The 19,755-nt window shown below is 35.9% G+C and overlaps 1 long non-coding RNA gene and 1 other non-coding gene across 2 annotated transcripts; one reads left to right on the top strand and one right to left on the bottom strand.

The window, feature by feature from the left end:
- Positions 1 to 470: 470 nt before the first annotated feature.
- LOC128296503 (uncharacterized) lies at positions 471 to 1,294 on the top strand. The gene is made up of 3 exons (XR_008287110.1): positions 471 to 545; positions 660 to 703; positions 1,243 to 1,294. It is a non-coding gene; the product is annotated as an uncharacterized LOC128296503 (long non-coding RNA).
- A 14,918-nt stretch (positions 1,295 to 16,212) lies between these two features.
- Positions 16,213 to 16,319, bottom strand: LOC128280209 (small nucleolar RNA R71). The gene has a single exon (XR_008270390.1). It is a non-coding gene; the product is annotated as a small nucleolar RNA R71 (small nucleolar RNA).
- Positions 16,320 to 19,755: the final 3,436 nt, after the last annotated feature.

Genomic DNA, 19,755 nt, shown 5'->3' with positions numbered 1-19,755 from the left:
GACCGTAATACCCCTGTATGGTAAAATGACGAATATGCCCTGATGTTCACTATGACTGATGTGTTTAGGATTTACATATATTGATATTGGAATAGTTAAGTTTGATTGGCAGGTGGTGGTTATCGTAGGCGATTGATTTTGGAAACGTTTCAACTTCAACCCGTAATAGGTGTGTACTAACCCTCGTAATAGCTTAGATTAATATTTGCTGAAAAGCTGAAAGTGTCATATTTTAGTGATTCGGGAATTAATATTTAGATCTATTTTCTACGCATGTTTAAGTTGGATTCACAATGGATATCGGGTAGGAAGGTATTTGGAACGTTCTTCAACGAGTAGATCTCTTGGTAAGTATTCGAACCTTCTTTCCATTTGTATCTTGTGGTTAAGAAAAGCTGAAAACCCTTCTGTCGACTAAGGCTAAAAGGGTTTTTGGTGTTATTTGGTTTGTTGGTGCTAGTGAGGATTAAAGGCTACCGATCGAGGAGTGTGTGAAAAGCTTGGATCATCGGAGTGACTAAATCTAGTCATCAACTTCAGCAAAGGTATGAACCCAAGGGCCATTGTGGATGGTGGCCGAATGTGTAAGTGATGATAATAGGTAGTTTTCGATTTGGTTTAATATTAACATGGTCTAATCTATAAGTGGTTGATTATAGGAGAAATCACATAGGAGATCTCGTCAAGGAATATCGCAAATCAGGTGTGTAACGAACCCTTTTCATAAGCCTAAAGCGATAAATGTCGAAAAGCCGAAATGCCGAAATTCTGGCATTTCGAGGACTCGTGAGCAAGCGAATGCTCATTAGTTAGTTAGATTCGTTGAGATGATGATCAGGAACATTGGAAACGGTAAGAATGTGATTTTTGGCATTCACGGTAAGTTGGGCCTCGAGGGGCTGCAATAGGGCCCAATAGGCTTTCGGGCCCATCTGGGTAAAATTGGTAGAAAACGGAAATCTGTTAAATTGCATGTTAAGACTGTTAATACTATTGTGGATATAGGCTAAATGGGCCTATGGGCCATACCGTTTACAGTAAAGGCTTCGGCCCAGTAATATGAAATTTGAAAAGGCTTCGGCCTAATGTTATGAAATATGAAATATCAAAAGGGCTATGGCCCAGTACATGTTTGAGATTGGATTTGGGCTTAGACCCAACAGGCTGTCATTGTTTTGGGCTCTGAAAGGGGCTTGTTGCACACTGAGTTTCCAAACTCACCCTCTTTCCTTAATCTCGCAGGTGAGCCTTGATGTGGGGACTTGGAGCCGGAGGGGATTCAGAGTGGCCACAGTGATCGCTTTTGGACCTTTAAATAAGTGTTGGTTTTCATTTAATTTCCTTTAATTATTATTTATTTTTGGGTTGTAATAAGGCCATTTTTAACTTTTCTTTTATTTCTTCTCGGGATTATTTTATTTTTAATAACTTCAAACCTGGTTGATAATTGTTCAAATGGGCTAGACTTAGGACGTGTTTTCAAAGCGATACTTGTTTTCAAAATATCTCAACACCACGATTAATCGATTTATCAAAGACGTCCACTTAAACAAATTTAAACTCGATATAACAAAGTGTGGCTATGGTTGTGGGCATGTTTAGGATTGGATCCAATCAAAGAGCTTAGTACTTAAGCAGCCTTCATGGCTCACCTCCTTTGTCTCGGATACCTACCTGGTGCCATTCCATACACTTTGTTAACTCAACAAAATGTGTGATTTTTAAAACACTAAAACGGAACGTGGGTTTTCAACTCCAATGTGGCACGTCAGATTCGGCCATAACGTCTGGGCCGGGTTTGGGGTGTTACATTATGCATCCGGACAGTTGAAACCGCATGAAAAGAACTACCCGACACACGATTTAGAGTTGGCCGCGATTGTTTTCATATTTAAAATTTGGCGACGTCATTTGTACAGTGAAAAGTGTCACATCTTTACCGATAACAAGGGTTTGAAGTATATAATGACTTAGAAAGATTTGAATTAGCGACAACAGAGATGGCTTGAGCTATTGAAAGATTACAAGTTAGTAATTGATTATCATCTAGGGAAAGCAAATGTAGTCGCAGATGCTTTGAGTAGAAAATCTTTGTTTGCTTTGAGAGCGATGAATACACAGATATCTTTGTCTAATGATGGATCTATATTAGCCGAATTAAAAGCTAAACCAATTTTTCTTCAGCAGATTTGTGAAGCTCAAAAGTGTGACAATGAGTTGCAAGCTAAAAGAGTGCAATGTGAGTCGATTAATGATTCCGATTATTAGATCGGGTCTGATGATTGCTTAATGTATCGAGGTAGAATTTGTATACCAAATAATTCCGAGCTCATTCAGAAAATTTTGCATGAAGCACACTGTGGTTCTTTATTTATTCATCCGGAGAGTACCAAAATGTATAATGATTTGAAACAGTTGTTCTGGTGATTGGCCATGAAATAAGACATTTTAGAATTTGTATCGAGGTGTTTAGTTTGTCAACAAGTAAAAGACGAACATCAAACGCCTTCAGGATTGTTACAGCCTGCGATGATACCAGAGTGTAAATGGGATAGAGTTACGATGGATTTCATATCGGACCTATCTCTGAAGAAGAAAGATGCTATTTGGGTTATCAAAGATCGACTAACAAAGTCTAGACATTTCATTTCGGTTCGTATAGATTATTCCCTTGATAAATTTGTTGAATTATGCATATCTGAGATTGTTAGATTGTATGGGGTGCTAGTTTTGATTATTTCGGATAGAGATCTGAGGTTTACATCGTGGTTTTGGAAGAAAATACAAGAAGCTCTTGGTACGAGGTTGAATTTTAGTACAGCTTTTCATCCGCAAACTGACGATCAATCTGAGAGAGTAATACAGATTCTCAAAGATATGCTTCATTGTTGTGTGTTAGAATTCGGAGGCAACTGGGACAGATTTTTGCCATTGGTTGAATTTGTATATAACAACAGTTTTCAATTGAGTATAAAGATGGCACCATACGAAGATTTGTATGGTTGCAACTCCATTGTATTGGACCAAGCTGAATGAGAAAAAGATTCAAGAGGTTGATTTAATCCGAGAGACTGAATATAAAGTGAAAGTAATTCACAACAGTCTAAAAGCAGCTTTAGATCGATAGATTCATACGCGAATTTAAAATGAAAAGACATTGAATTTCAGATCGGTGACAATGTATTTTTGAAAGTATCTCCGTGGAAGAAAATACTTCGATTTGGTCGCAAAGGCAAATTGAGTTCGCGTTTCATCGGGCCGTATGAGATCATCGAAATAATAGGGCCACTAGCATATCAGCTAGCTTTATCGTCTGAATTTGAAAATAGTCATAATGTATTTCATGTCTCGATGTTAAGCCGTTATCGATCAGATCCATCGCATGTAATTTCACTGTCAGAGATTGAGATTCAAGCTGATATGATGTATAGCGAAGAACCGATTATAATTTTAGCTCGAGAGGTTAAATAGTTGAGAAATAAAAGCATAACTTTAGTAAAGGTATTGTGGCAATGGCATGGTGTTGAAGAGGCCACGTGGGAGCTTAAGGAAGCTATGAGAAAACAATACCCTAGCCTATTCATTGGTAAGATTTTCGGGGACAAAAATCCCTAAGGGGGGAGAGTTGTAACAGCCCGTTTTTAGTCAAATCAGAACAGTGGTTTTAGGACCACAAATTCAAAGCCAAAATAATTATTTTATTATTATTTTAATGTTTACAACATGATAAAATAATTGTGTGAAAATTTTGTTAAGAAATTTTATCATTTGAATGCTTACTTTGATAAAAAGGACTAAATCCCGTAAAGTGTAAAAGTGGAGTTCCAATAGCTAAAGGTATCTAACAACTATGGAATCTTAATTTAGATGTTCTTATGTTGTAATTAGACCATTTGAAACAGGAGTGGACATATATCGACATATTATCATGAATTTTGATGGTTTTTAATCAAGGTTAAATTAGTAAATTAGTTAATAAAGAATAAATAAATAAACAAAACCAAATAAAGTCTTCATATCATCTTCCTAAATCGATTATTAGGGCTAGAAGAAGCCAATTTTTTATGCTTTTCATTCGGCTATGCTATTTTGCTCAATTGAGGTATGGTTTTTGTTCCGTTTTTAATGATTTCAATGTTTTTGTAATCATTGTAACTAGGTCTAGGTAGCCCAAGGACTAATTTGCAAAACAGTTAAAGATTTAGAAAGTTTCCATTGATGAATAAGCATGTGTTTTGATGATTGATGATAGATTATGAATATTTGATGATAGTTATACACGTTTTGTTAAGTGATTTTTGGTAAAAATGCAAATTAGGGATTAAATTGTGAAATATGGAAACTTTGTGGTTAAAATGTGAAATAAATGATAAAAATAGACTGCTAAGGGCTTATTTGAATTTCGGCTAGCATGGGTTTGGGTGAAATTGCATGAATTTGTGATTTTATGAAATAAGGACTAAATTGTAAGAGTTGTTAAATAATTAGGGCAAAAGTGTAAATGTGTTTTAATAAGTGTTTTGGATTAAATTGAATAGTGAGATAATTAAATAAGCTAATTTTGATTACATATAGATCAAGAAAAGTAAAATTCGAATCTAGATCGGAGGAAAGACAAAGTACTCGACTAATCGGTCTATTTAGCCATTTTTGCAGCCGATGTAAGTTCGTATGTAATAAGCATTATTATAATTGTGTTTTAAATGCTTTGATATTGCATAAACTATAAATACGAGACTACAGACATGTTCTACTATGATTCAACAAATATGAAAATCCCGGTTGAACCTTAGGAATAGATTAGGATACGAATGACATGTCATTAGGGATTATTATGATTATGTGATCCGGGTGCTGGTCCGGTACGTCCTACAGGTGGTTGAGTATATCAGCATGTGTTGCGGATACTTGACAGCTGTAAACTGAAAAATATATAGGATTTTTCCTATGTAATTTGTCACCTTTTTATTTAAATTCGTTGTTAAAACTAAGTAATTGTTTAATAAATTAATGAAATATGTGAAAATATGAAATTAGGACATATAAATTATTAAAATGTGATTTTATGCTTTATTATATAGTATTCACACATAAAATGGCTTATTTTATATTTATTTGAACATATTATATTTTTAAGACATAAAATGGGCCATGCATGATTAAATTAAATAATAAAATATAAAATTATATTTAATAAATCATTTTAAATATTTCATTAATAATTAGGGTTTTAATTAATTATTTAAATTGGACAAATTTTATTCTTTGGTCCTTTAACTTATTGATTTATTTTGGACAGGTCTGATAACTTTGTTGGATTACAAAAATCGTCCAAATTGAAGACCAAGTCAACCCAAATTCGGCTACACATGGCTGTCCACTTAAACTACTTTTTTGGTTTAATTACACAAGGTCCTTGCATTGTTGAAGAAATTAAAGATTTCCCCGAAGTTTTACGTTTGACTGAGTCTTAGTCCTGAGTTATTATGGCAATTAAATTGCTTAAAAATCAAGCAAAAATCAGCTCAAATTCCACTAATTGTGTGCAACCACTTATAGAAGAAGTTTGAAGAGACTAAACCTAGCTATTTTTAGCAAACTACCCTCCTCTCTTCACCTATAAATAAGACCCCTTCATTCCCTCATTCATCATCCCTCATCCCTCATCATTCTCTCTTCTTTCTCAATTCTCTTAGCATTTTCCATTCCCCACGCCTAGCATAATCTCTTCATAGATATTTTAGAAATTAAATTCTCTTAAAGAGCCCTTAGTCGGTCACCTTGGAAAGCCATCAACAAAGGAGCAAAGTGAAGAAGCGAAGGAGCCTCATCAGTCAGAGTCTTGGGTGACAGCCACTTTGATTTGGTTTTAATCATTATTTTCTTTAAATTAATCTAAAAATATTTGCTATGTGTTCTTTGTTCTTGTTTACAGTAATGTTAGATTAATTTTATTTAAGCTACGATGATTGCTTTGATTAAATAATATTTATTTGATTCATGCTTATAATGTTTGTGCCTTAATCGATCATATTTTCAATCAAACTCAAGTATGTATTTCATTCATATGTGATTGAAATGCACCTGAATTAGCTAAGCGATCCTAACCAGACGACGGCTAGTGGACGCATAATTGAAATGTGCATGCTCAATTTAGATCCTAACCCGATTAAATTGCAGGTTGCATAACAACTATAACCAAGCTCTATTATCTGCATAGTTTTTAGATTTGTGTGATTAAAATTTTTCAAACCTAACACATCCCTGTTACTTCACACGAATGCTAAGAAACCCTTAGTAAATAAGGATCAGTAAAATGCATATTTACTGAGTAAAGGATTCCGAAAGGACGTAATGTGGTTTCCAAACTCATGAAAGATCGAGTTGCCATGGAATATTTTTCTGAACTTTATTAAGCATGTTGATAATAAATTGAGTTTAATTAAAGTAATTGTCCTAGTTTATTTATGTTATAATTGTTGCAAATTGTGTATAATTTTGCTAAAATCTATTTCATTCATATAGTTTGCATACTTAGGATAATTTGTATTAGGGATCATTGCATTTAGTTTAATATATTTAATTTTAATAATCACTTTTCAATATATTGTGTTTTTATTTGTCAAGTTGTTAGTATAATTTTACAATTAAGTGATTTAACACAAATACAATCCTTGTGGAGACGATAACTCGACTCTTACTTATTACATGATAATGACTATGTACACTTACACAAACCTACACGTTACAAGTTTTTAGCACCATTGTTGGGGATTGTTAACTGTTGTTGTAACACCCCTTACCCGTATTTGACGTCGGAATAGGGTACGAGGCATTACTAGACTTATCACACAGACAATCATACAGTTCCAAGTCACAGATTTGTGTCCAAATTAAAACCATTTGCATTTAATCATAAAATACCTAATACGAGCCTACGAGGCCCAAAACATGCTTTGGAAGTGGTCCGGGACTAAACTTAGCACTTAGGAAATTTTTACAAAACTTAGAAAATTTTTGCCCTAAATAGGGGTCACACGCCCGTGTCCTAACCCCGTGTAACTCACTAACTTGTAACCCATGAACAAATTATGGTTACACGGCCAAGTCACACGCCTGTGTGCTAGGCCATGTGTAAAATTAATTTTCATAAAATAGGTGCAGATACCATACTGCTAGGGCACATGCCCATGTTCGAGGCCGTGTTGTCTACACAGCTGAGACACACACTCGTGTCTCTCCCTTGTGCTCAATTCTGAGCATTCTGTTTCTCAAATTTTAGGTTGCAGGGGTCACAAAGCCGGATCACACGCCCATGGGGCTGATCGTGTGTCACACACGGCCTAGACAAATGTCCGTGTGTCTACCCGTGTGGACAAAATAAAGGCTATTTACCAAGCCATTTGCCACCCTTATTCACACATGCACTTACACCAATTCAAAGGCACAAAACATGATATATTTAGGAAATTAAAAGATCCACAAATATGGCCAACACATGCCAATACAATAGCAACATCCATCATACTCACAAAATTTATTATGCCCTAAATAAATCATGCAAATCTCACATATACTAAGTATCATTAACTACTCTTAAAACACCTATTTGTGCATAAATTTATCATCTCATCAATAGATCACACTCCCAAACATTTCACATTCATGCTATGAGTCACATTCCATCATTCACCAGACATATCATGACCATATCACCATAGCCATTGGCACATATATACATAAATAAATGGGCTTATAACCATTTGAGCAAAAATAAGCCAATTACATGGCTAAATACCAAATCAACTTAAACAAATATGAGTCAATACATTTGGTCGAATCAAATAACACATATAACAAAATGACCAAGTCTCTATACATGCCATACATTCAAAATGCTAAGACCATTAATACAGAAAATGAGAGTTTGATTGTGTAACATCCCAAATTAGGGCCTAAACGAAAAAGTGGTTTTAAAACCACAAATCTGAGATAGAAATAATTATTTTATGGTTGTTTTGAGGTCCATGATATATATGCATGCCTGTGTGAAAATATCGATGAGAAATTTTACAGATAAGGTGTCCAATTGAGTTATTAGGACTAAATTGCAATAAGTGAAAATCATGTGTTCTAGTTGATTTAAGGGCTTAATTGTGATGAGATTTGAAATTTGAAGTCCTTATTTAGTAATTATACCATTATATGTCATTATGGACAAAAATGGACATAGGAGAGATAAAATATCAAAGTTTTAATGGAAGGGTATTTTGGTCTATTGGCTATTAAAATAATTAAAAGGGAAAAATAGTCAAAATTTGTGTTCATCTTTGTAACAGCCCGATTTAGGGCTTAATCAGAATAGTGGTCTCGGGACCACAAATTCAATGTCAAAAAAATTATTTTATTATTTTTTTGATGTATTAGCATGTTTTTAAGAGTACGTGAAAAAATTTTGGTGAGCCAATTTTAGCGTTTGGAAGCCTAATTGAGAAAAAGGACTAAATCGCATAAAGTAAAAAAGTCCTAAATGGATAGCTAAAGTTTTCAAATAGCTATAGAATAAAAATTGGTGGCTTTTAAAGGGCAATTAGACCGTTTCCTAAGAGCTTGGCCGACCATAGTGAACAAATTGGTCAAAAAGTCAAAGGTTTAGGTGGTTTGGTGACTTAATTGAATAAATAAAAGAAAGATGATGTCATCCTACTTCCCCATTTCTTCTCCATCGATTTTTAAACCATTTTTTGGGGTTTTGAGCTTCAAAAATTTTAGCAACTTATTACTCTTGCAAGTAAGTGTTTTACATACTTTTTCTTGAAGATTTTTGCATTTTTGAGACCCTTGAAGCATGAGCTTTCAAATGAGGGGTCTATGTTGCAAAATCATTAAGATTTTAGGGTTTGACCATGAGAGTATTTAGAGTGTTTTCTGAAATTTTATGGAAGAAAATGAGTCTTAGGTGTCTTATAAACAACTTTTGTGAAATGTGTTAGCATGAAAACACCTAATAGGACTAATGTGCATAGGTTGTAAAATAGATAATAAACGTGTGAAATAGTGGGAATTTGGAGTTTCTATACGAGTCAAAGAGATTCGGCTAGTCTTGAGAAATAAAGAAATTTGGTAAAAAAATCAATTTTCGGGCTGAGGCGTAAAATGGTCATTTTGTAAAAGTCTAGGGGAAAAATGGTCATTTAGCCCAATTGTGAATTGTTGAGTGCTTAGGTTGATAGTGACTTAATAAGTGCATTTTGTTATTATAGGTCAAGAAATACGGAGTCTGAACCTAGACCGGGGGAAAGCCAAGTAAACCGACTATATGGGCTAGTTGCCACATTTTTTAAACTAAGGTAAGTTGTGTGTAAATAATACAACTACATCACTAATGTATATGTGTTGAATTGCATTTGAATTAATATATCATGAATTGCTTGATTTTGAAGTTGAGAAAGTATGATGATAACAGAGATAGTAGAGTTCTCGTTCGAACCTAGGAAATATATCAGATATTCATGCCATGACATATGGGTTATTGTGGACTAGTGTAAGACATGTCTGGGACATGCATCAGCCATATTATGAGAGCCATTGTAAGACTATTTCTGGGACATTGCATCGATATCGAGACGAGTGCTAGTGTAAGACATGTCTGGGACATGCATCGGCCTCGAGACGTAAGTCAGTGTAAGACATGTCTGGGACATGCATCAGCTACGAGATGATAGTCGGGGTAAGACCATGTCTAGGACATGGCATCGGCATGAGATATGAGCTAGTGTAAGACCATGTCTGGGACATGGCATTGGTTCCTTACCCACATTTGAGGTTTAATGAATATCCAGTAGTGTTCCGAATGGTTCAACAGTGAGTAGTATGACTTTAAGTTAATGAGCATGGTATAACCGTGTTGTGAATGGTACAGATACCTATTTGAAATGTATGAGATGTAAACTCGATATATGCTATAAGATTTATATGGATAGTGATGAGTAAGTTATGCTTGCGCCTACTTTTGTGTTATGAGCGTGTTAATGAATGGTAAAATCATTGTTGTACATTTAGTTATATGCAACTTACTAAGCTTTATGCTTACTCCTTTTCCTTTCTCTTTTTCTTATAGTGCCGCCTAGTTAGCTCAAGGATCAAAGGAAGTCAAAGATATCAATCACACTATCAATCGAAGCATTTGGTATAGTTTGATTTATATTTTTGAATATGGCATGTATAGGGAACTAGTCTTATGTTTGTGTTAATATTAACTTGGAAAAATGTGTTGGCTTGGGATAAATCCCTCATTTTGTATTAAGCCCTAAATGATGGCTAATGTTCATTTTGATTTGTATGGAATGTTTTCTATTGTGGATGATGTGGTTGCTTGAGATATTCTTATATTGAAGTTAGTGGTTATTGTGTAGGTTGTGTAAGTAAGGGTGGCAAAGAGGCTTGGTAAATAGCCGTATATTGTCCACACGGGTAGACATATGAGCTTGTATCTAGGCCGTGTGTGACACACGGCTAGCCTCATGGGCGTGTTGTCTAGTTGTGTGTCCCCCGCACGTAAAAATTTTAAGTCAGTATGCATGGTATTAAACACACGGGCAGAGACATGGTCGTGTGTCTCAGCCGTGTGATATTTTGGGGTTGCTGACATCAGAAACTGAATGTCCATGTTTTTGTACATGGGCTAGGACACGGGTGTGTCATGGCCGTGTGCCAGGCCGTGTGAAAACCCCTGTAGGTGTGCATTTAAAATAAATTCCACACCAATGGAGGACACATGCGTGTCCCTATATTACTTAGGTTGTGTAAGCTACATGGGCTATCAACACGACCATGTTGGAATGGCTACACAGGCATGTGCCCTTTTCACACGGGTGTGTGCCCCTATGTCAAGTGACATTTTTCTATGGTTGGGAAAAGTACCCGAGTTGGTTCCGAGTGATCTATGATGTGTGTTTTGGGCCTTGAAGGCCCATATTAATGATATGTTGATATGTTTGAGAAAGTTTTAAAATTTTCCAAGTCTTGCAGACTCAGATATTGTTGTAAGCACGAGTTTAAGTGAGGTAATGCCTCGTATTCCGTCACGGTGTAGAATATGGGTATGGGGTGTTACAATCTTCATCCCCTTTGGCTGAATATCATAAGGAAGCCATAGCTAGGGCTTCTTTCATCTTCAAGCTTAAAAGTAAGTGCATCCTAGCCCCGTATTTAATGTTTTTTATATTTTTGAAATCCTCGTAACTCGATTTAGCTATTTCTACCCTTAATTTGAGCTAGGGATCATGTTCTAAAACATACCCATGAATGACATTCTTGTGCTTTGATGTCTAATAGAAGAATATAGAGGTTTAATGTGTGATAAACAACTTTTACTAGGTGGTTTTTGGTGGAATTGATAAAAAGGACCTAATTGTAAAAATTGTGGAGACTATGTGTAAATGTGTGAATGAATGAAAAATGTGGGTTGCTATAGGAGAGAAAATGATCCGGCTAGGCTTGAATAATGAGAAAAATGGGTACTTTTCATTTTACGAGCCTAAGGGTAATTTCGTAATTTTGTGAAATTTTAGAGCCAAAATTGTAATTTTTCTTTTTGCCATGTCGTGATTTTTGGACTAAATTGAATAGTATGTGTATTAAATGAGCTAAATGTACTATTATAGATCAAGAGGGACGGGGGATAGACCTTAACCGATGAAAAGGCAAGGTTGTGGATTAAATCGCAAATTTGTCATATTTTGCACCAAGGTAAGTTGGGTGTAAGTAATTTAACAATTTCATTATTATGCATTTAATAATTGATATTTTATGATATATGTATGTATGCCTTAATGAAATTGGCTTGTGATGATTTAATGAAAGTTTGATGATAGCTTTATATCTCGAAAGTCCCGTGTGACCTTGAAGAATGCTTAGGATTCGGATATCATTGACACCATGATTTATGAGAGCCAGTGTAAGACCATGTCTTGGACATGGCATCGGTGTTGATATGAGAGCTAGTGTAAGACCATGTCTGGGACATGGCATCAACATTGATACGTATGCCAGTCTAAGACCATATCTGGGATATGGCATCGGCCTCGGTATGTGATTTCATGTAAGACCATATTTGGGGTATGGCGTTGATATGAGATTTTGTGTAAGACCATGTCTGGGACATGGCATCGATATGAGGTCCCGTATAAGATCATGTTTGGGACATGTCATCGGTACCAACATGAGACTTCGTATAAAACCATATCTAGGATATGGCATCGGTATGTAGACCCATGTAAGACCATGTCGAGGACATGGCTTTGGCATTTTGTGTGGTGTGTGATGATTCCAAACGTCCTTTAGTATTCCGGCTAATTCAATGGACCATTCAAGATTATGATTAAGAATGTGGGGTAGAATGAGTAATAATGCATGGTACAGGTATGTACGTAAACCTCATAAGTTTTGGACTCGATTCATGATGGGAAATTTGGTACGGGTATGAAAGAGTAAGATAAGCATGATGTTCAAATACATTTATTATCAATTCTCAATATGTTCATTATGTGTAAAATAATAATGTGATGGTAATTGATAATATGTGTAATCCATGAGTTTCATGATCTAAGTTGTTTATTATTTGCACATGACTTACTAAGCATATCTCTTTTCCTTTTTCTTTTAGCGTCGGCAAGCTAGCTCGGGGATCGTAGATGTCAGAGCTCGAGTCATACTATCAACAAAACTTTTGGGGTATAATTGGCTTATTACATTTAAGTATGGCATGTATAGGGACTTAGTATATGTTATATGTGTCATATTCGTTAGCCAAAGTGATGGCTCATTTTAGTATATTTTTCCAATTTGTATAAGGCCATGAAATATGGCTCATATTGATTATGGGGTTGAAATCCCTAAATATTGATACATGCAGTGAAATGTGTTAATATTCTCGTGCTGCGTGCCTAATTGGTTATTAACAATGGAGGATGAAATGTGGAGTTTATGCTTGATGGATAAAGGGTGTTAATTGGCATGGTCATAATATGAATAAAGGCAAAGAGATGGATTGAATAAACCTAACAAGTCATAAAGTTCTAATTAGGTATACTTGATATAAGTTTATCATGCATGAGTTAAAGTTATGGACGTCTAAGTAGTTTATTTATGCCATGATAATCACCATTATATCATGGGTGTGTGTATGGGTTATTAAGGATAACAAGAGGGCATGGAAAATAACCTCAAAGTTGTCCACACGGGTAGACGCACGGGCGTGTGTCGCACACGGCTAGCCCCATGGGCATGTTGTCTGGCCGTGTGTCCCCTGCACCCAAATTGTTCAAGTCAATATGCATGCTAGTAAACACATGGGTAGAGACACGACCGTGTAGAGGACACAACCTTAGGACATGGGCGTGTGCCCAGGTCGTGTGAAGTCTGCACCTGAAATACAAAAATTAAATTCGCCACACGGCCTAGCACACAGGCGTGTGACTTGGCCGTGTGATCTTAAATTGATGCTGACGTCATAAACAGAGAGTTACACGGCCTGGAGACACAGGCGTGTCCTTGTGTCCACACGGGTGTGTGACCCTGTTTTATGAAAATTTTTCTAAATTTCACGGTTTAGTCTCGAACCAAACCCGATGTATGCTTTGGGGCCTTGTAGGCCCATAATAGGGACGAGTTGCATGTTTATGTACACTTTTGTATTCAAAAGAAATTTTATGGTTCTGTTCTATATGTATGTTAATGTTTTAGTTCGGTAATGCCCTGTATCCGTCCCGGCGTTGGACACGGGTAAGGGGTGATATAGATAGTGTGATTCAAATGTCTGACAATCTCCGATTCCAAGTTAGCTTGGAAACACTATAAAAACATGAAAAATAAATGGAGTAAGCTTTATAGCTTAGTAAGCTCATATGCAAGAAATAAGCAACCTTACCATGCATATAACATAATTAAATGTGAATTTATCGTAACCTCATGATCATAATTCATTCCAACACCAAACTTACCTCATTATCATCATTTCAAGCAATCAATACACATGCGCTTTATGTACATACCTGAACCATCTTGAAATGAATTTACACATATTCTCATCTTTGACATTCCCGTGAACCACTAAAAAAAATAATATCAGATACTCTCTTGCACACTAAGTACCATGTATGTAGCCAAAGCTAACCAAGTCTCATATCACATAGTTGCTCACTCTCGAGCTATCAACGGGCCTGCTCACACAAGCTGTCAGTTAAGACGTAGCTACGCGATGCTGCTCAAACAAGCTGTCAAGTATCCACAACATATGCCAGTATACTCAGCCATTGGTGGGACGTACAAGGCCAGCACCTGGATCACATAATCACATAACACATACTAACCCTAGTGACATGCCACTTGTATCCTACCTTATTGCTAAGGTTCAATGGGATTTCTCGCTTGTCGATTCATCTTCGGACTCGGTCATAAATTAGGCTCATCCACATTTATCAAACATTCAATTCATGCAATATTAAAGTAATAAAATACAATCATATTAAAGCTTATTTTTAACTTACAAACTTACCTCGATACAAAATGGCTAATTGTTCGATTTAGTCCACAACTTTATTTTTTCCCCCTGTCTAGGTCAGAACCTCTTCTTTCTTGATCTAAAATATCAAATTTAACTTATTCAATTACCAAATTATTCAATTTAATCCCAAAAACACCTTAGGAATTTTTGCCCCTAACTTTTCAACTTTTTATATTTTAGTCCTTAAGCACGTAAAAAGATTTTCATTCGATTTCTTCATTTCCCAAGTCTAGCCAAATATTAATGGTAATCATAATAGCCCAAAGTTTTCATTTATTCACATTTTTACACATATTTTACAACTTTTACAAATAGGTCTCTATTTGACATTTTCATCAAAAATCACTTGGTAAATGTTGTTTACCTAACATCAGCCATGCATTTTCTACCATTAGACATCAAAATACATAAATATTCTACATGTGTAAAATTTTAGACTTTGATTTTATTCCACGTTAGTCCTTGAAATAGCTAGATTAGGTTACACCGATCTGAAAAATATAAAAATCATAAAAAAAGGGGTCAAGAACGAACTTACAATCGAGCTTGAGAGCTTAACAAACCCTAGCTATGGTTTCCCCTTGTGAATTTCAGCCATGGGGGATGAAATAAGAAAAGATGGCATCTTTTTATTAGTTAAATTTGGTCTTTATTTACCAAATTACCAAAATACCCTTAATGCCTAACTTCAAAATTTTACCCATCCATGTCCATTTTTGTCTAACTTAAAGTACAATGGTCTAATTACCATTTAAGGACCTCCAATTTAAAATTTCATTTCAATTAGACACCTCTAGCATCTAGAACACACATTTTGCACTTATTACAATTTAGTCCTATTAGTCAAATTGGGCATTTTATCGATAAAATTTCTTAACGAGATTTTCACACAATCATTCAATCATACTGTAGACCTTAAAGAAATAATAAAATTAACATTTATACTTCAAATTTGTGGTCCCGAAACCACTATTTTGACTTGACCATAAAACGGGTTGTTATAGTTGCCATAGTCTTTTTTTTTGTGAAATTATTTACTTACAATTTGGTTTATTTCTAACATCAGTAACTTATTCTTTTTAATTTTTTGATTTTCTTTTTAGGTGTGGATTATCGATTTACTCCTTGTAGAGCCTGAAATTGAGCGAACTTTCAGACAAAGAAGACGTGAACGAGTAGCTCAAAGACAAGTCGAGATGGACCTTAACAATCAGAATCAAGACCAAAGTAATGAAGCCAATCATGTACGAAACCCCATCCTCATTGCCAACGATAAGGATCGATGCATTAGACAATATGTTGTGTGACTTTTCAGTGAGTTAAATCTATGAATTTGAAGGCCAGTTATTGAGGCAACCTAATTGGAATTGAAACCAGTGATGTTTCAAATACTCCAAATGGTGGGCCAATTTAGTGGTATGCCCCCGGAAGATCCACATCTCCACCTTCAATTATTTATGGAGGTGAGTGATTCATTTAAGATAGCTGGTGTGACTGAAGATGCACTGAGGTTGAAGTTGTTTCCGTACTCATTGTGAGATCAAGCATGAGCATGGCTCAATTCATTGCCACCAAGTTCCATATCTACATGGCAAGAATTAGTAGAGAGATTTTTGGTTACGTATTTCCTGCCTAGCAAAAACGATAAGTTGAGGAACGAGATCACAACTTTCCAACAATTGGATGACGAGTCTTTGCATAAGGCTTAGCAGCGATTCAAGGAGTTACTTTGTAAGTGTCCTCATCATGAGATTCCTTATTGTATCCAGTTGGAGACATTCTATAATGGTCTCAATGCATATAGAAGATTGATGGTAGATGTTTTTGCAAATGGTGCAATTTTGTCTAAGTCTTATAATGAGGCTTTTGGGATCATTGGGAGGATCGCAAGTAATAACTATCAATGGCCAACAGATCAAACAACTTTAGGAAGACACGTAGCTAGAGTTCATGAAGTTGATGCCCTCACTTTGTTTTTAGCTCAGGTATCATCTATTTCCTCTTTGTTAAAATAGTTTACCGTTAATAGAGCTAATAATTTTGCAGCTCAACAACCAAGTCCGATTGAAATAGTTTCTTGTGTGTTGATACGTGATATTCGTGAAAGGTTTTAAATATTTATAATGAATCATTCTTGAAACTAACTATTATCATGATGAAGGGAAGTGTACCTATCGTACAGTAGTATAGCTTTAGCAAGACCGGATTGTTGAACCCAAAGAAACTAAAAGTACTAGTAATGACTGTCTTTTTATTATCTAGCCTAAGAATAATGGGGTTTATTTTAACTAGCTAATTAAATAAACTAAGAATTCACAGAAAATAGAATTGGGGAATTACTTTTGGAAAACTCCATTGATTGAGACAATACCTAAGGAAAAATCCACCTAGACTTCACTTGTTATTTGACTCTGAATCGGATGATTTATTCATTTGACTTGATCTGTAGAAATCCCTAAGTTATATTATTATCACTCTCAAGACTAACAACGTCTAACCCTAGGTTGAATAATTGAAATCTCTTGCTAATTAACTCCCTAGGGTTGCATTAACTCGATCTATGGATCCCCTTATTAGGATTCACCCTAGTCCGGCAAAATCTTGTTTCCCTATCTCTAGGTGCGCAACCAACTCCGCATAATTATAACAAATGTACTCTTAGATAGGATCTATTCCTCCTCTAAATAAGAGCTTAACTTGAATCAATATCCTGGAATATCAAAACAAGAATTAAGAACACATAATTAAGAACAAGTCAAATATTTATCATACAATTTAGATAATAATAACAAGATCTATCTTAGGTTTCATTCCCCTTAGGTATTTAGGGGTTTTAGTTCATAACTAAAAAGGTAAACATCTCAGAAGAATAATGAATTCAAAACATAAAGAAAAACCCAAAACTCCTGAAGGGAAATTGAAGGGAGATCTTCAGTCTTGATGGTGAATCCGGCTTCTGAGATGGATCAATCGGCTTTTCTTGAGCAGTTCCCTGCTTCCTCCTCTATGTGTCTTTTTCCTTCTCCTCTAAGGTGTATTTATAGGCCTTAGAATGCCTAAAAACCCTCAAAATTGGCCTTTTCTGATTTTGGAATCAATTTAGGCTCGACAGGGACACGCCCACGTGACACACTCGTGTGCGATTGCTTAAGGCCGTGGTCAAGCCTGTTAAATAGGCACAGGTGTGTGGTCTACCCATGTGAGTCGTGCTTTGATTCTACCAAATTGACACGGTTGTGTGGTCTACTCGTGTGAGGAGGTGTAAGCCGTGTTGATTTCGTACGTTGGCCCATTTTCTCTGTTTTTGGCCTGTTTCTCGTTCTTTTCACTCTCCTATGCTCACCTAAGTATAAAACATGAAATTAAGGAACTAGGAGCATCGAATTCACCAATTTTAAGGAAAAATCATCCATAAAATGTGCTAAGCATGAGATAGAAATATGTATAAATTACGGTTTATTATGTGTACTGTGGGGAAGGTCATTCTTTTGAGAATTGTCCATCAAATCCTGAGTCAGTGTATTGTATGGGGAACCAACATCAAAATAGGACTGGACAAGGACCCCAGTCCAACTTCTACAATCATTCATGGCGTAATCATCCTAACTTATCTTGGAGCAACCAAGGAAATGGACTGAGCAACAACCTATTACAGCATAGACCCAACCAATCTCAGGGATTTATTCAGCAAACTCTAAAACCACCTCAAGTTGAAGCATCAAATAGTTTGGAGAACTTGTTAAAAGTGTACATGGAAAAGATTGACGCTTTGATCCAAAGCCAAACAGCAACATTGAAAAATTTGGAAAACCAAATGGGTCAGTTAGCTACGGAGCTTCGTAATAGACCACAAGAAGCCTTACCGAGAGATACTCAGAATCTAAGAAATTTATGTAAAGAACATATCAAGGCTGTGACATTGTGAAGTGGTAAAATGCTGGAACCTCGATTGATTGATGTCGAAGACAAGCCCGTTGAGAAGAATCAACCAGCTGTTGAAATTCTTACACCAAAAGAGTTAGAATCTGCGAAGATAGACTAGGTAAATCCTAACTTTGTGAATTCAGATACTTTAAAATCTTCTTTGGATGCATATTTACCTACTCTGAAGAGTTACTCGATTCAACCAAAAGTTCCATCACCTTTATATCCGCAAAGATTACAGCAACACAAGCAGAAACAGGAGGTGCAATTCAAAAAGTTTTTGGATGTTCTGAAGTAGCTACACATCAATATTTCGTTGGTGGAGGCTTTAGAACAAATGCTGAATTATGTGAAGTTCATTAAAGATATACTGTCTAAGAAGAAACGACTGAGTGGGTATGAGGCTATTGCCTAGACAAAGGAGTGCAGTGCGTTCCTGCAGAACAAATTGCCATCGAAATTGAAAGACCCAGGAAGCTTTACTAAACCCTGTAACATTGGTGAATCTTACTGTGGTAAAGCTTTGTGTGATTTAAGAGCGAGTATCAACTTGCCTAAGTCTATTTTCAACAGGCTAGGGATAGGTGAAGTAAGATCTACAACTATGACGCTTCAACTAGGGGATCGAAGTTTAGCATATTCCAAGGGAAAGATCGAGGATGTTTTGGTAAGAGTCTATAAATTTATTTTTCCTGCTAATTTCATTATCTTAGATTTTGAAGCAGGTAAGGAAGTGTCGATCATCATTGGGAGACCTTTCTTAGCCACGGGAAGAATGTTAATTGATGTGTATAAAGGGGAAGTCACCATGTGAGTTCAAGAGGATCAAGTAACCTTTAACATTCTTAAAGCGATGAAATTTCCTGATCCGGTAGAAGAGTGTTCAGTTATAGAAGAGATAGAAACCTTGGTTTCTATGGGAAGCAATTTTGAAGATCCATTGGAGAAAGCCTTAGATCTTGACCCTTTGGAGGATGAAGAAGGTGAAGAAAACATGGCTTTGATAGAAGCCAATCCGAGGAATTTTATTCAATCCACATGGTTTGAACCGTTGGAGTTAGAAGTCAGAAAATTTGTGCAACCCAAGTTGTCAATTGAAGTACCACCTAAAATCAAGCTAAAAGTACTTCCTTCCCACTTGAAATACATGTATTTAGGTGACTGTTCTACTTTGCCAGTTATTATTTCAGCAGAACTGACGAAAGTTCAAGAGGAGCAACTCATTGCTGTTCTAAAGAAACTTAAGAGAGCAAATGGTTGGATCA

Source organism: Gossypium arboreum, chromosome 8, assembly GCF_025698485.1.
Source record: "Gossypium arboreum isolate Shixiya-1 chromosome 8, ASM2569848v2, whole genome shotgun sequence".
Lineage (NCBI taxonomy): Eukaryota > Viridiplantae > Streptophyta > Magnoliopsida > Malvales > Malvaceae > Gossypium > Gossypium arboreum.
Note: the sequence above shows the minus strand (reverse complement) of the source record. Positions and strands in the feature narration are given on the sequence as shown.